The sequence below is a fragment of the Sturnira hondurensis genome, unplaced genomic scaffold, assembly GCF_014824575.4.
Source record: "Sturnira hondurensis isolate 20B ecotype Veracruz unplaced genomic scaffold, ASM1482457v3 Scaffold0004136, whole genome shotgun sequence".
Lineage (NCBI taxonomy): Eukaryota > Metazoa > Chordata > Mammalia > Chiroptera > Phyllostomidae > Sturnira > Sturnira hondurensis.
The window spans coordinates 41,131,268-41,147,685 of NW_028076767.1; the positions used below are offsets into that span (position 1 = coordinate 41,131,268).

The 16,418-nt window shown below is 42.3% G+C and overlaps 1 protein-coding gene across 3 annotated transcripts in view; it reads left to right on the forward strand.

Moving 5' to 3' along the window:
* Positions 1–16,418, forward strand: part of WIPF1 (WAS/WASL interacting protein family member 1) — a 121,286-nt gene that overhangs the window by 70,734 nt on the left and 34,134 nt on the right. The window contains exon 1 of one of the 3 annotated variants that reach the window (XM_037044422.1): positions 9,773–9,783. The exons of the other annotated variants lie outside the window; for them this stretch is intronic. The gene's annotated coding sequence lies outside the window, so the exon portion shown is untranslated. Of the gene's footprint in view, positions 1–9,772; positions 9,784–16,418 lie in introns of those variants that run through there. 3 annotated transcript variants of the gene reach the window in all.

Here is a 16,418-nt window from a genome sequence, read left to right on the forward strand (position 1 = left end):
GGCCAGGTCCTTGGATGGATCATTAAGTCGATAACTGCAGTTATTTTGAATGATCTATGTCCAGAAAGAGGCTTTTTATTGCCAAGTTTTCAAACAGTAAAAAAAATTCTAAATGAAATTTTACTTCTTCCAAAATATTTGCATAATGCCTAATGAAGATGGCGAAAATACAGGAAGCTTGGATACTTATTAGGTCAGTCAAAATTACTGCTTAGTTGCTGGGAACTTTGGCCTTGTGGGAGATGGAACGAGCCAACTCAAGGTCTTAATGGTTGCTTTCTGTACTGAAACTTTAGGGTTTTACACAGGTCTGCATGTGCATAACATAAATCAAGGCATTCCTACTTCTGCATTTGAGGTAAGAAGAACTGTGGCAAGATATGCCTGGACATTCCGCATGGAATGGAAATATTCCATGTTGGGTGGAAGTATTTCCTAGAATGGTGAAAATTCCCATAGATTGCACAAAACAACCTCGTTGGCAATCTAAGAATTGTTTCGTAAGTGTGTATGTGTTGGGGTTGGAGGCCATCCTTGATTTATGAAATTTGCTTTATAAACATACAGAAATGGTCAGTGCTAACCACCCCAGACCCTTAATGGTTACTAGACTTTATTTTGTCTATGAAAATGAAAAGTCATGAAGCTTTTAGGTAATTTTCAGATTAAAAAGTGAAAGAAATATGGAAAACACTAAAACTCTGTGATGTTTAAAAATCCAGATAACAATTAATGGAGAAAGATACACCAATAATAGAGAAGACAATACATATCTGAAACATTGTCAACTTCACTAATAAAGAAAAGAATTAAAAACTGCCCATACATATAATTTTTTGTCTATTAAACTGGCATAAATTTTCAAAAGTGATAATAGTACATGTTGAAAAGAAATGAAAGATTGCATGCTAAAACTTTGAGAAAACAATGTAACAATATATATCAAGATGACAAAAACTTTACATCTTCTATTCCAGTATTTGCACTCTAATAAATTCATCCTAAGGAAATAATCTGAAATGACTACAAACATTTAGATACAAGTATGTTAATTATAGTAGGATTCATAATAATAAAATTAGATGCAATTTAAATGTCTAACAATGAAAAGTATTTACATAGATAATAGAACATCCATAAAATAAAACGTACACCTATTAAAATTATGTTAGGAGAATATTTAATAATATGGGGAAATGTGAAAAGGATATTAAACCATTTATATATTTATACATATATGTGTACATGTATATATATATATATATATATATATACACACAGAATCCTATTTTAGATACATACACAAAGAGAAAAAGACTAGAAGGAAATTTCTTCTCTGAGTACTAATGGGTCATATAAAAATTATATTACTTAAAATTTCCAAACTTTTCCATGTATGACTTTTTTAATAAAAAATGTTCATATGTGAAGGGAGTTAACTATAAGAAGTGGGAGAAACTTAAGGAAGTTAACCCTAGACCATGTGACTCCACTATATGGAATCTCCTTCCAACCAAATGTCTCCTTTTACCTCAACAAAAATACCTAATTCAACATTATTTGGGTTAATAATTGTTCTGACTTTAAAAATAAGAAGCAACAATTTGATTTCCCCCTTATATCTCGATGAGATCATGTTATCCTGGGAAAGGGAATCATGACCTATGTGTAAGAGCAACTTTGAGACAGGAGCCCCTTAGGCTTCTGAGTGGGGTCAAGGGAAAATGTGGGGCTGGCTTAGAGAAGGGGACGGAGGCTGAGGCTGGAGTGTTCCAGAGAGAGATGAACCCTGCTTCCCTCTGCCACCTTGCAGTCCTTTTCTTTGAAGCCTTGGAAATGAAGGTTCAGTTTGGTCACATTACAATTTGGTCACCTTTGTGGGCTGGCCTGTCAGCATACCCTCAGGTATATTTGTATGGACTGCTTCTCAGATTGAAATGACTACCCCGCAAGGTCTGTGGAGCACTTGACATTCACGTTAGAATTGGCCCGAGTAAGCCTTTCTTCTGGTAGTTGGCAGGAGTGTCCGTTGGATGAGCTGAGTGGGATTGAACACACCTGCCTTGCACAGAGCAGGGGGTAGATTCCTGTTCCTTCCGTCACATTGTCAGACGTACAGAAATAGCAAAAGTAAAACCAATGATTCACCAAAGTTAGTAATTAGTATAAGTTTATTGTGCATACACACCAAAAAGACAGTTTGCAAACTGAAGCATGAAAACCAAAACATGGAATGAGGCTCCAGGCATATTGTTACAAAGCAGCTAACAGAGTGAGAAAGCAGTGACTGTTTATTCTTCACAGTGATTGGTTGTGATACTAGAATTTTTTTTTAATGATAGGGAATTGGTCAGCAGTTACCTTATATCAACCTGGGGAAACAGGTCAAATTTTGCTTATTTCCAGAGGCATAAAAGCAAGAAATGACTCAGGTCAAGTCAGTCTCCCAAGATAAGCTAAACTAAGCTTTGCTTGTATGACTAAACTGGTTTTGTCCGCCGAGGGAATTTTCAAGGTTGGTCTTTGTTTTTTATTTTGACAGCGTCAACTTGGATATAAATGTAAGCTCTGCAAGGGTGGAGAATTTTGTGTATTTGATTGCTGCAGCATTCCCCACATCTAAAACAGCTCCATTGGATGACTGCTCCGCCCACTATTAGCTGCTAAGTCAGGCGCGAACGTACAGAGAGGGCAGTTAAAAAGATCACAAAAAATATTTTTGTTACTAGAAAGTTACTTTCCTTGCATGTTTTTCTTTTGGGCTGGGGAAGAGGGCTGAGAGGTTGAGTGTGGGGCTAGGAAGGGCATCGATGGCAGAGCCTGGACCTGGAGAAGCTAGTGTGGAAGGAGGAGGCTATGTGATGGGAAGGGGTGGTGGTCAGGGGTGGGAAGGGGTGTTGGCCAAAGTGGAGGTTATGCCAACAGGTTATTCTGTTTTTGATATTTATGTATTTATGTTTTAAAGAGAGCTAGGGAGGGAAAAAAAGAGGGAGAGAAACGTCGATGTGCCAGAGAGAGACATCAGTTGGTGCCTCTCATGTACACTCCAACCGGGGACCAAACCCACAACCTAAGCATGTGCTCCAATCAGGAACCGAACCGGTGACGTTATGCTTTGTGGGACAACACCCAATCCCCTGAGCCATACCAGTCAGGGTGCTAACAGGTTATTCTTGACCTTAGAGCCACACTACCCAGACAGCTACTTACTTGCTATGCTAGGACAGCAACTTTCACCCAGAAGCTAAGAAGAACCCAAAGCCCCAGAAGCTAAGGGTTTTCTTCTGTTTAATTGTTACTTAGTGTTGTTTTTTTGTTTCCTTACTTTTTGTTTGTTTAATGATGGTAAGTGAGGCAGGGAGAGGCCATTTAGGTTTTTATAACTGCCCATTTATCTTCCTGAGGGTACCCTACAAAACATAAACCACATGTGGTTTTCATACCTCAGATATTTGTGGTTGGTTACTCTCAAACTAGTCAATATTTAAATATAGTCATGGGATTGTTTTTACACAAGCCACCAACTGATCATCCTGTTGGAATGGTTCGGAACAGAAGGAAATGGTCCAAGACTGTGCGAAGCAGCTTCCACGGAGCAGGGAAAGTCTGAGTTGAGGAGGCACACACACACACACACACAGCGCTGAAGCTGATCCCATCGCCCCCGCAGCCCTACCTGGAGTTGAGGGAACAACGCGTGTACATTTGGCCCAATAGGACGCAGTTTCTGTTGTCTTTCCTTTGGCTGAAAGGGTTGCCGTCTCCTGAGGGAAGACCTCATAGTGCTTTCTGACCGTCTGTTTTCCAGTGATTTGGAGAATTAGAGATGCTAAATGAGAGGCAGAAAAGTTCTTACAGTAACAAAGTCAGAAGAAAACCTGGGGCAGAACAAATTCTGTTTTGGGAAAATCACAGAGAAAAGCAGGGCTTGCTAAGAAAGCACCTCACACATCTGTGATCATTTGGAATAAAGTGTGAGCAAGGTTCCCTCCCAGGACTGGAGGGGAGCAGTAGTGGCAGTCCCCTCTTTCACCTCTTCCCGGGCTGAATGAGCAGAGCCGTCGAACTCTGTCCGTGACTTTAACAGAGCCCAGGGACGTGCAAACATCTGCACAGCGCCAGACGCAGTGGCTGTCAGCCTTGTCCCACCCTATACTCACCTCTAATGACAATATTTTCTTATGTTCCCTTCAAAGGCTTCAGTAAACCTTCATAGATGAAATCATCTGACCTCACCAATAATTTCCTCCAAAACTCACATAATTTTTATCTGTAATTAAAAAGAGAAATGGCCCTGGCCAGTGTCACTTAGTTGGTTGGCTCATTCTCCTATAATCAAACGGTTGCGGGTTCGATTCCCAGTCAGAGCACCTAGCTAGGTTGAGGGTTTGATCCCCAGTCCAGGCACATACAGGAGGCAGCCAATTGGCGTTTCTCTCTCATATTGATGTTTCTCTCTCCTCCTCTCCCTTTCTCTCTCTCTCCAAGCAATAAAAACCGCCCGCAGTTGAGGTTAAAAGAATAATAATAACTGATACATTTTTAAAAGGGGGAAATAAAAGGAACATAATTTATCCTAAAAATGACTTCAATGTGGAAGTGGTTGGGTACAACTCGATACAAGCAAAATGAAGTAAGTGGTGAAGTGTTTACACCACGGGTGTCCAAGCCATGGCCCTTGGGCTGCTTGCGACCCAGGATGGCTGTGAATGTGGCCCAACACAAAATCGTAAATGTACTTAAAACCTTTTTTTCTGCTCATCAGTTTTTGTTAGTGTTTGTTTATTTAATATGTGGCCCAAGATAATTCTTCCAGTGTGGCCCGGAGACGCCAAAAGGTTGGACAGCCCTGAATCACCATAAATGGAACTGCTTTAACTTCAGACCAACCTGGGTAAGAGTTAGAGACTTTTACCTCAAGTGGCAGTGTCTTTGGGCACATGATTTTCCAGAAGGGGTGAACAATTCTTGGTAAAAATCCAAGCAAAACATAGTATTTCATTTATATAACAGTTGCATTACTAGAAAATTCAGGAACTGATACAACAGTGCAATAATTACTTTAAGCTTATATGTAAAATGGAGATAAGGTCTAAACTCAGATAACCAGAAACAGTTTTTCCATCCATGTCATCAAGGGCTAGCGGCACCTTTGAAGGTCACGTGAGCAGGTTGTTTGCTGAGCAGGGCAGTGTGGTACGTTGCGTGTCGTCTAGCACCCCTGGCCCCGAGGTCTGAGTCCCAGGAGGGCCCTCCGTGGTTGTGATATCTACAAATGTCCCCATTTACTGTCCCCAGGCAGAGTGGTGGGGTTTGTCTCTCCTAGGTAGCAGCTGCACCAGCCAGGCCTGGCTTCTGTGCAGTCAGAGGTCCCAGGGGACCTGTCGGGTCACTGAGCCCTTGCTGCAGGGTTTGGGCGGGTGATGTTGGGCCCGGAGGTACAGAGCTGGTAGGGCCTTGTTTCCTCCAGACCCCAGGGAACTGCTCTCACATGCACATGGTCCTCTCCCCCAGGGCAAGAAAGACACTGTGTAGCCATAGAGCTGGAGAGAGGTTTCAATAAGGAATGAGATGGCTATTGTCCCTACCCCAGAAATGACTATAAAAACCACATCTGGCTGCATACCTAGTGATTGGCTGCCAAAAGGAACACACAGCTCTCCGTGTGCCAGTAGCCTCTCCCTGCGTGTGCACAGTGTGTGCTGGGCAGGACGTGAAGATGGGGCTTTCCGCCAGTTTGCCACTTGAGTTGTAAGAAACTTCTCTCTGTGTCTCACATGGGATTTCCCCTGTGGGCCACTGGCATTGGATGTTGGTGTCCCACTGGGAAATTTTTGCCTTTTAATTAAATTAAGAAACCCGTCACATCCCTGAAACTGGCACATAGCCCTGCTTGAAAAAGAGGGTTGTTAACTGTGTCGGCAGGCCTGTTGTCCCCATATTGTCTTCTTCCATGGCTGTCCTGAGCTGCAGCCCATCAGGAGGGCCCGAGCCCCCCAGGTCTCTCTGCAGGAGCGAATCCAGCACAGCCCTGCCCCACCCGGGGACCTCCTTTGCTGGAGCCTAGCGTGGGGCAGCCTCATCACAGCCTTCTGTCAAGAGAAGGATGGAATTAAACTTGGAGTTGGGAGCTTTTAAACTCCACTGGCAAATCTTTGCCAAGTCCCTGTGATATGTCAGTCACTGATTTAAGCCACCCGGCAGGCAGGCAGCAGAGAACAAGACAAGCTCTTTGCCCTCAGGGAGCTTCCCCTGAAGTAGGAAGAGCTGCTGTGCAGAGAATGCAGACCTGACTGGAATGAGGGAACACGGGGTCACCTGGGGGAAAAGTGTCAGCACGAAAGCCCTGAAACAAAGCCCAGCGGGGGCTGGAGGAAGAGGTAGAGACATCTACAGAAGATTAGGTAGGGAGTGTCTGATCCCACAGTCCTTGCTAGTCACAGCAAGGACTTTAGATCGTCCTTGGTGTACAGAGGAAAGCCACAGAGGTCTGTGGGATCTGTGCATCTCTTCTGAGGCCCCAGTGTGAGGGTACTGCAGCCAGTGTCTCGGCTGGGGAGTCAAGTCCTGTACTAGGGTTGTCAGCACGAAGACTCCGGGAGGGAGATGCCAATTTTGGTCAAAAATTGTACTGAACACACACCCGAGAACACCTAGCCATCATCCTGTTCTAAGAGTTGGCTCCATGCATGATGAACTCTTTTTAGCCCTGAAGCTATAGCCCTGAGGGGCTCTTGGCAGCCAAGGGTGGCCCTAGACTTCCCCAGGGCTCCTGCTGGTTGTTAAGTGTCATCCAGGCACCCTGCCAAGGAAGAGGATGATAAGACGGGGCTCCTGCCCACCAGACCCTCAGCATCTAGGGTTGCGTGGGGGGTGGCTCTGCGTTGCTGGCAGTGAAACACACACCTGGTCTTGAAAAGTTAGTGTGAATAAAAGCAGCAGAGTACCCAGCTAATGTTTTTTACTGTGAGCGCATGTAATGATAATACTTTTAAATACATAGTGTATTAAATAAAATGTATCATTACAATTTTATTTTTTACTTTTTGTAATGCAGCTAGTAGAAAATATAGATCTGAATGTGTGACCCAAAGCATATTTCTGCTAATCTAGTTGAAGGTGTGCTGATCTAGTTGGAGGGTTTTCTTTTGTTCTTTGGTCGGTTGGAATTTTCATTTTTGCTCTTTTGTTGCCATTAAGAGACTCTCAGGTTTTAAGAGTTGAATACTTTTGTGGGGAAGAACTATTTGAACTCCTTTTTTATTGTTGTTCAATTACAGTTGTCCTCATTCCCTCCCCCTTACTCTTCCCCACCCTACCCACCCCTACTTTTCACATTCAGTTCTCCCCTCCCCCTCTTTGTCTTTGTCCGTGTGTCCTTTATACACGTTCCTTGACAACCCTTCCCCTCCTCCCCGCTCCCCTCTGGTTACTCTCAATTTGTTCTTTATTCCCATTTCTCTGGTTATATTTTGCTCATTTGTCTTGTTGATTAGGTTCCACCTATAGGTGAGTTCTGAACTGTTATGGGGGAGCACTCAGCCTCTGTCCCATTTCATCTGTGAGCCCAAGAGATCGTTTTGAGAAATAAAATGTAACTTCTATAGCTCCCAGGTCTGAGCACATGTGTATTAGAGTGAGCGAACCTCTTGAACAGCCTCTAGTGGATGAAGAAGGGAATGAGCCACAAGGCATTTTTATTTTATTTTTTAAGCTTTTTGTTATGGAAACATTTCAAATGCACATGAAAAGTAGTCAGAACATTATAACAAATTGCTGTGCACACCTCGCCCAGCTTCAAGGATAATCATCTCAGGCCTTTTCATTTCATTTATTCCCCTACCCACTCCCTCTCATTCCCACTGCCCTTTGGAGCAAACCCAAACATCAGACCATGTCCTCCACAGTGTTTCAGTGTGTGTCTCTACAAATTTAAGGCTTCTTTGTAAAAAACACCTTAACCTCAATGACATCACCAGTGAAATTTAGCAGTAATCTTAATATGATTAAATATCGATTAGTATTCAAATTTCTGGTTGCCTCATATTTTTTAGTTCATTTGTATTAGGATCCAAGTACTGCATTGCATCTGATTGCTGTATCTCTTGAGTCTCAGGGTCCCTGCAAAGCTCTTTCCTGCACTGGCTTCATTCTCAGCCTCTGTATGTTTACAATGTGGCTATAATGCCACCAGTCCCAGCCACAGATGTCTTACAGAAAGTCGCATTGCATCTCCTTAGTACAGAAGTGGTCAGTGCTCTTCTCTGAACCAATCACTGTAGCCAGAGAACTACAGAGCCTAACTGGTGGTCACTTTCTGTTCTTGGAGTCAGGGTAGAGCTAGCCCAGCTGAAGTCGGAAGAGCAAAAGAGTAGGAGATCGGTGGTTCTCTCTCTCCCAAACATCTGAGGTTATTACTCTAATTCAAGGGAATGGATGCTGGACAGCCTGAAACCAACAAATGTGTACTCTTTTTACCTGTCTCCCCATAATCCAATTTCAAAAATTCCCCCACATAATACATTTCACTCACCTTCCTCCCAAAGAGAGACAGCGGATTCAAGTCCAAGTCCAGCTCCAGTCCCAACTCTCCAAGGTCTTGTTGTCAGCACTAGACATAGTAGTGTCTCTTGCATCCAAATGGTTAAATTCTAAGTTTGATACCCAGTATACAGTGGTAAAACAGCAGAGGAATTTTGTGATTAAATTTCCATTTGGGGAAGGAGAGAATGAGGCATTGGTCACCAGTCTTTAGCATATTTATAGCCCACTGAGCAAACTCCACTTGCACTGTTGATGAGAACTTTGGTCAGCCAGAGGCTTACCCTGCTTCTGCTAGCTGGGAGGGTCATTCTCATCTGTTAGCTTGCAGAACTGTGTATAAGCGCAGAGCTACCCCTATTCCACAGCCTATTTCTTGTTCTCCTGGTTTCCGGGATCTTGGGATTGCATCTGAGCCGTCATACACTACTTTTAATAAGTCTTGGGCTTCATCCTGTAGTGTCCAATCCCTGAACTCCATGGATTAGTGACCAAAACTCAAGAATGTGTTGAGTCTAGTCTTCGAATGCCAAACTAGGAGACTTCTGTCTCCTAGCAGATGAACCAGCTTCCATACCCTAACTTCATGGCCTTTCTCTTGATCTCTGATTAGGTACAATTTGGAACAATGGCCCTGGCTGGTGCGGCTCCGGGGATTGAGCACCAGCCTTTGAATGGAAGGATCGATGGTTCAATTTCCAGTCAGGGCACCTGCCTGATTTGTGGGCCTCGTCCCTAGTAGTGGGTGTGTGAAAGGCAACCACATATTGATGTTTCTCTCCCTTTTTTCTCCTTCCCTTCCCCTGTCAAAAAATAAATAAATAAAATATTTTTTGAAAGAACAATGTCCTGAGGTGGTGGAACCACTGATAACTTACTTCTTGCTCCTGAGCTGGACCCCAGCACATCCCAGTGAAAGTAATTGGCCTGTTGCTCAGATGAGAGAACATAACAGAATGTCTTTAAGGGACAGTGGGGAGTTGGGCTTCTGCTGTGTTCCAAAATATTTCCTGATATGGTTCTTACCTTCTGATGCTACTCTATCTGACATGAGCGTAATGTAGAGAAATTCGGTTTTCCAGCTCACAAGGCTCCAGATTATTTGACTCTCAACTTTCTTGGTTGCTTTCAGGCAGTTTCAGCCTAAGTTTATCTCTTTCCTGTGGACCTGACTGAAGGCTGTGAAAAATAGCTAACACACTCCAATATTCTACTTCCTTTCTTTCTCCAAGTCCTTTAATGGTACAGTCATTGCACATTTCAGGGTTAGTCACATTCAGCACTCACTTCTAGTACCAATTCCTACATCACTTAAGATAGAAAACTTGACCACACCTAGTTCAGACAAAATGGAAAATTCATTTACTAGCACACATTCAAAGTCCAGAAATAAGGCTAGCCTTGGGTATAGGTAGATTCAACCAACAAAGTTGGTAGCTGCTTTTTCGCTACCTCCCAAGTCCCCACTTCACTGGCCTCAGTTTCAGACCTCATGTGGTCAGAGGTTGAGGTCCCCACATACTCCTCATCCTGTGGGGAGAATCCTTACCCCCGACCACAAGTTCCCGTGGTTCTGATGAGGTCACAGGCATAAGCCTCTGGGACCAAAGGAATACAATGCCCCACTCTTCTTGTCTCTGGAGCTGGAGCGAATGCCTCTGGGCCCACAAGGTCTGAGAGTGAGGGAGAGATGAGTCTGGGCCCACAAGGTCTGAGAGTGAGGGAGAGATGAGTCTCCAAACAAAGACGAAAGGTCATCATTGTAAGGGGTGTAAGTGGATGCTGAGCTGCCGAAACAAAGACATGTATTCCAAATTTTCCCCCAAGCAAGATTATACTAATCTCTATTAACAGAGCACAGAGTAGAGTGGAACTTGTTTTTAATTTCTCTATTTTTGAGATTATTTTAAAGTGATCAACTCTCTATGTAAGTGTGCTGATAATTTTATGGGGAAGAGGGAAATTCCTTTGTTTCTTTTCAAGCACATAATTTCTCTATTTTAATATTTTGAATGTGAACTTCTCTCAATAAATGCATACATTTAATCTGGTACTGTTTCTTATTCCCCTGAAAAGTTATAAAGGGGGGCATTCTGCTAAATAAAGGTGTTAGAATTGAGTGGATACAGTAAAACCATCTTTTAACCAGGGCAGATACTCACACTATAACAGTGGAAACACAACTTGAAAAACCAGAGTTATTTTTCTTTAGAAACCACTCACATTATATACCTGTTACTATTGCCCGAATTCAGTCTCTGTTGGTTTGGGGTCACCACAGGAGGGTCACTGGCTGTGGGTGATTCTCTACTGCTTTCCAAGACTGGTGTCTTCAAGACATGCTGTTGTTTTATAACCTTCTGTTTGCTCTTGGTTTTTTATTTCTGCAGAATAATGTGGAGGATTCTTTGACTGATTGGTCTGAGGGCCTATTGATTATTCCTTTACTCTACTGTTAAGCTCAGGCTGGTCTATGTATTGAGTTAAATTCTCTTTGAAGGCCAGAATTCTGATTGTCTTTATTTGCCTCAAGTTCTCAATCCACTTATTTTTAGCCTTTGATTATATTTGGTTGGCAAAAAAAAGTCCATTTAGTTTTTTTCTGTAAAATAAAAGACACATCTTTCATTTTCACCCAAACCTCTTGATTTGGATATTTTTAGTACATTAGCTATCTCCTGTGTGGTATAACGATTGTTCTCAGTTATGCCTTGATTTAATCGTTATCAATGTCAGCTGGTCTGCTCGACCATGGAGCTTGTTCAGCAAGAAATCTCCAGCATGAAACTTTGCAAACCACTGTTGACACATTCAATCAGTCACAGCGCCTTCTTCGTACACTGCACAGATCTCCTTCATACATTTCAGTTGTGTTTTTACCTTTCTTGACATAATAAAGCATAATATGCCAAAAGTGTTGCATATTTTCTCCCATCTTCAATATTAAAATGGCTACACAAAAATTCACCAGTTTTGATAAGCTTTTTAAAAATACACACTAATATGACAGCTGTCACAATACAATCTAACAAAATTGTTTCAAACGAAGTTAAAGACAACTAAGCACGGTAAGAGCCATCGTATGGAAAAAAACCAAATGAACTTTCTGGCCAACCCGATAATAACAGCCCATTCAGCAGTCAATACGCATACTTCGCTCAACTTCTCCCCTCCGCATCACAGCCCTCCCTACCACTGTTTCTGCTGCCTCTTCTTACCTCTTCTGCATCTTCTTGTGCTTATAGAAAAGAAGTGAAATCCTTTTCTGAACCTAAAATGAGGCTTAAGGTAATAATGACACTAGCCATTGGAGCAGGAGACTGGCCTTCTGGCCTAGCGTGGCTGCTGCCTGCTGTGTGACACGAACAGGTCACGTGGCCCCTCTGGTCCCCATTTCCTCATCTGTAAATAATAGTGTGGACTTCAATCACTGTAGCTTTAAAATTCCTAATAGTAAAAGGCTGGTGCTGATCGGGAACACCTCATCACAGAGGAAGGGCAGAAGGCACTTTCAGGTCCAGCACCTGTGTGTCATCCGTAGCAGAGCTTGGCCTCCCTGGGGCCCTGCAGCCACGTGGTTGGAGCTCTCCTTACCTACCGCATCATCTATCACGTGATTCCCTCTTTTCCTGCCCCATTTCCTTTATCTTTCTATTGCTCCCATTTCTTTCCCATGGGGTTCTTTTCAGCTTTATTTTTAAGTATATTTTATTGATTATGCTATTACAGATGTCCCCTTTTTTCCTCCCATTTATCCCCCTGCATCCTCCTCCCACCAGGATCCCCCACCTCCTACGTTCGTGTCCATGGGTCATACATATAAGTTGTTTGGCTTCTCCATTTCCTATACTGTTCTTATCCTCCCCCTGTCTATTTTGTACCTATCATTTATGCTTCTTATTCTCTGTACCTTTTCCCCCATTCTCCTCCCTCCCCTTCCACACTGATAACCCTCCATGTGATCTCCATTTCTGTGATTCTGTTCTTGTTCTGGTTGTTTGCTTAGTTTGTTTTTGTTTTTTAGTTCAGTTGTTGATAGTTGTGAGTTTGTTGTCATTTTACTGTTCATAGTTTTGATCTTCTTTTTCTTAGATAAGTCCCCCTTTAACATTTCATATAATAAGGATTTGGTGATGATGAACTCCTTTAACTCGACCTTATCTGGGATGAATTTTATCTGCCCTTCCATTCTAAATGATGGTTTTGCTGGATAAAGTAATTTGAATGTAGATCCTGTCTTTCATGAATTTGAACACTTCTTTCCAGACCCTTCTCGCCTGTGGTTTCTTTTGAGAAATCAGCTGAGAGTCTTATGGGAACTCTCTTGTAGGTACTGTCTCCTTTTCTCCTGCTGCTTTTAAGATTCTCTCCTTATCTTTCATCTTGGGTAATGTACTTATGATGTATCTTGGTGTGTGCTTCCTTGGGTTCCACTTCTTTGGGGCTCTGTGAGCTTCCTGGACTTCCTGGAAGTCTATTTCCTTTGCTAGATTGGGGAAGTTTTTCTTCATTATTTTTTCAAGTAAGTTTTCAATTTCTTGCTCTTCCTCTTCTCCTCTGACACCCCTATGATTTGGATGTTGGAATGTTTAAAGATGTCCTGGAGGTTCCTAAGCCTCTCACTTTTTTGAATTCTTGTTTCTTCATTCTGTTCTGGTTGAATGTTTATTTCTTCCTTCTGGTCCAAAATATCATTGATTTGAATTCCAGTTTCCTTCCCGTCACTGCTGGTTCCCTGTATGTATTTTTTTACATGACTTTGCATAGCCTGCACTTCTTCCACTATTTTGCATCCATGCTCAATCATTTTTGTGAGCATCCTAATCACTAGTGTTTTGAACTGTGCATCTGATAGGTTGACTGTCTCTTTATCACCTAGTTCTTTTTCTGGAGTTTTGATCTGTTCTTTCATGTGGGCCGTATTTCTTTGTCTTGGTTCACCAGTCTGGATAAATGTTTCTTCTTTAACTTTTTGGTTATCAGACTTCCATACAGTTTTCTGGCAGTTCTGATTGTTTTTGTTTTTAAATTTGTTGTCCTTCTTTTGGTTGTGTGAGGAAGCCAAGCATATCTACCTATGCCTCCATCTTGGCCGTAAGTCTTTTCAGCTTTCTTAATCATTTTTTCTCCTCCCCACTGCCCAACGGTATAAGCTACCTGCACTGCATAAGTCTTAACCAAGACCCCCGGTGGGCTTACCTGCTGATCTGTGAAATCTTCCTTCTGGAAAAATTCCCATTACTTAAGACTTCTCAAGAAGGTTCGAGTGTAGTCTTGATGTTCCTTATTCACTGTGACAGAGGGAACAATCTTAAGCTTTTAAGGGAATGTTATATTTTGGTAGAATTTTAGGAGTTATTGTTTTTTTTATTCAACAAACAATATTAATTGAGCACTAGCAGGTGTCAGATGCTGAGGTGATGCATTCATGGAGCTGGAATTCTAGTAAGTAGAGACATTCAAAAAATAAATGAAAAAATGTCAAGTAGTGACCTGTGCTGTGCATAAAAGAATGCAGGAGCAGAGATGGGGTGTGAATGAGGACATTTTTGCTGACAACTGAAGAGCCAGAAGGAACCAGGTGACAAGTGTATCCATTGAGAGGGCTGACAAGAGTGAGGTCCTGAAGTACAAATGAACTTGGTGCATTTAAGGAAGAGAAAGGGCTAGAAGGTAAATTAACAAGAGGAAATGTTACTTGAGATGAGGTCAGAGGACTAGGGAGGGGCCAGATATTATGGGTCTGTGTGAGTCTAGGCAGAGAGTTTGGACTTTTTAAGTGAAATGAGAAACCACTGGAGGTTTTCCAGCAGGGGAGGAACGTTATCAGATTCAGGTCCTGTGATGCATGGTAGACACCATAAATATGTTCAAGGTTGACTGTATCTACAAGTTTTCATTGAAGATGAAATAGACCCAAACTCTAGACAACTACCCCCTTGCACGTGGCAGAGGTTCCAGCCTTCTCTGTGACATGCTGTCTTCTACCTGAGCTGTCTGTAGTGGATAGGAATAGCCATGGACCGCATGGCATACTGAGTGTGCATACATTCCTCTGTGTGTGTTTGTGTGTGTTTGGGGTGCCTTACTTAGAGAACTTAAAAATAATTTTGAAACTACATGGAGAAATCATCATATTGCCCATGTTCTCCTTTTAGACCCAACTATAGTTAGACTTCCGCATAAATTCACTCAGGCATTTACTTGGTAGTTTGTCAAGTTTTCTGTTTTCCTGAGGTTAGTAGAGGGGGAAGGAGATGAAAACTGCAGGCCTCCACCTCCATCCAGCCCTGTGCCTGTGTGTATTTTTCATATATTGAGTGTCCCTTGGACTCCAGATTCCATGCCAAGCAAGAGGGATACAGTCATGCCTTCAAGAGGCTCCAGGCAAAGGAGAGGATTCTCAGTCACTGATCCTTCCGTGCTGTGTCCAGGAACCCTGCCATGGCTGGTATTATGGTGACTCTGCTCATGCAGCTGGACTCACATCTCAAAGAATTTAGACCTTGAAAGAACCTTAGACAGGAGCACTTCTGGTACTTTGGGTGAGACTCTTTTAAGTAACATGGGAAATTTTTGTATTCCTGGCTCCACCCATGAATCTTACAGGCCCCTCCTTCTACCACTACAACCCACTGACCCCCCACTCTCAACTAAAAATTCCTCCACGCATTTCCAACAGCCTCCTGAATTGAGAACCACTGGTCTACCTAGTCCTGTCATTTTACAGGTAAGGGAAATGATAGGCAACTTGTCTTTCATGCCATTTTCCTCAGAACCCAGCAAAATCAAGACCCAAAGTTCAGATTTTACAATAGTTACTTACTTAAATATGTCTGTTTTCATTCTTTCAACTGATATTATTTTATCAGAGTTACATGGTGTGTGTTTTGAACATTAAGTCTGATCCTTTTAGATGGACCTAGAAAAAAATTGCAGCCATTTTCAGGTTGTTCATATATATTCAAAATTTTAGTATAATATTTTCTAATATATTCCATTACACATCTACACCTTTGAATGCTTTAATGAGGAATCTGACTTTCCTTCCATGTTCATTATCTCTGTGCTTTTGTCAAGCATCCCCTGGGGGAGTCATCGTTACCCCATTAAATATGAAGGACAGAAGCAACATTCTGGCGTAGAAAGCTCCCAATCTTCGTATGCCTGAGCTCTATATCATTCATCCTGACTTGGGCACCAAGTCACATTTCAAAACTCATTTGCATTCATACACCTGACGGGCTCTCTTCACCTGCACTGTGACTTTCTCCCTATACACTTGAATGCTCTGTAGATGAGGAAGAATCATTTATCTTAATTATTAGTATATCTGAGAGCTTTTAGTTCTTTTTTTAAAGATTTTATTTATTTATTTTTAGACAGAGGGGAAGGGTGGGAGAAAGAGAGGGAGAGAAACATCAGTGTGTGGTTGCCTCTTGCGTGCCCCCTACTGGGGACCTGGGCTGTAGCTGAAACCCAGGCATGTGCCCTGGCTGGGAATTGAACCAGCAACCCTTTGGTTCACAGGGCAGCGCTCAGTCTACTGAGCCACACCAGCCAGGGCAGATAGCTTTTAGTTCTTGAGTGACTCTTTTCCTTAATACTAAATGGTACGCTTAATACTGAGAGTAGTACTTTCAAATGGAATTTTCCTGAAGGAATCGCAGGTTCCATGAACAATTATTTTTGTGGAGGTAATTAGAATAAAGTTGGGCTGTTAACTGGATGGAGGTTCTGATCTCCTCCTGCTACTGTATCAAACAGGTATGTTTCACCTTGGGGGAAAGAGAAACATTTCTTTCTTTCTTTTTTTAAGTTTAGTTTAGGTTGGGTTTTTTTTTTTTTTTTGCTTGCTTCTTAAGTAAAACCAATCT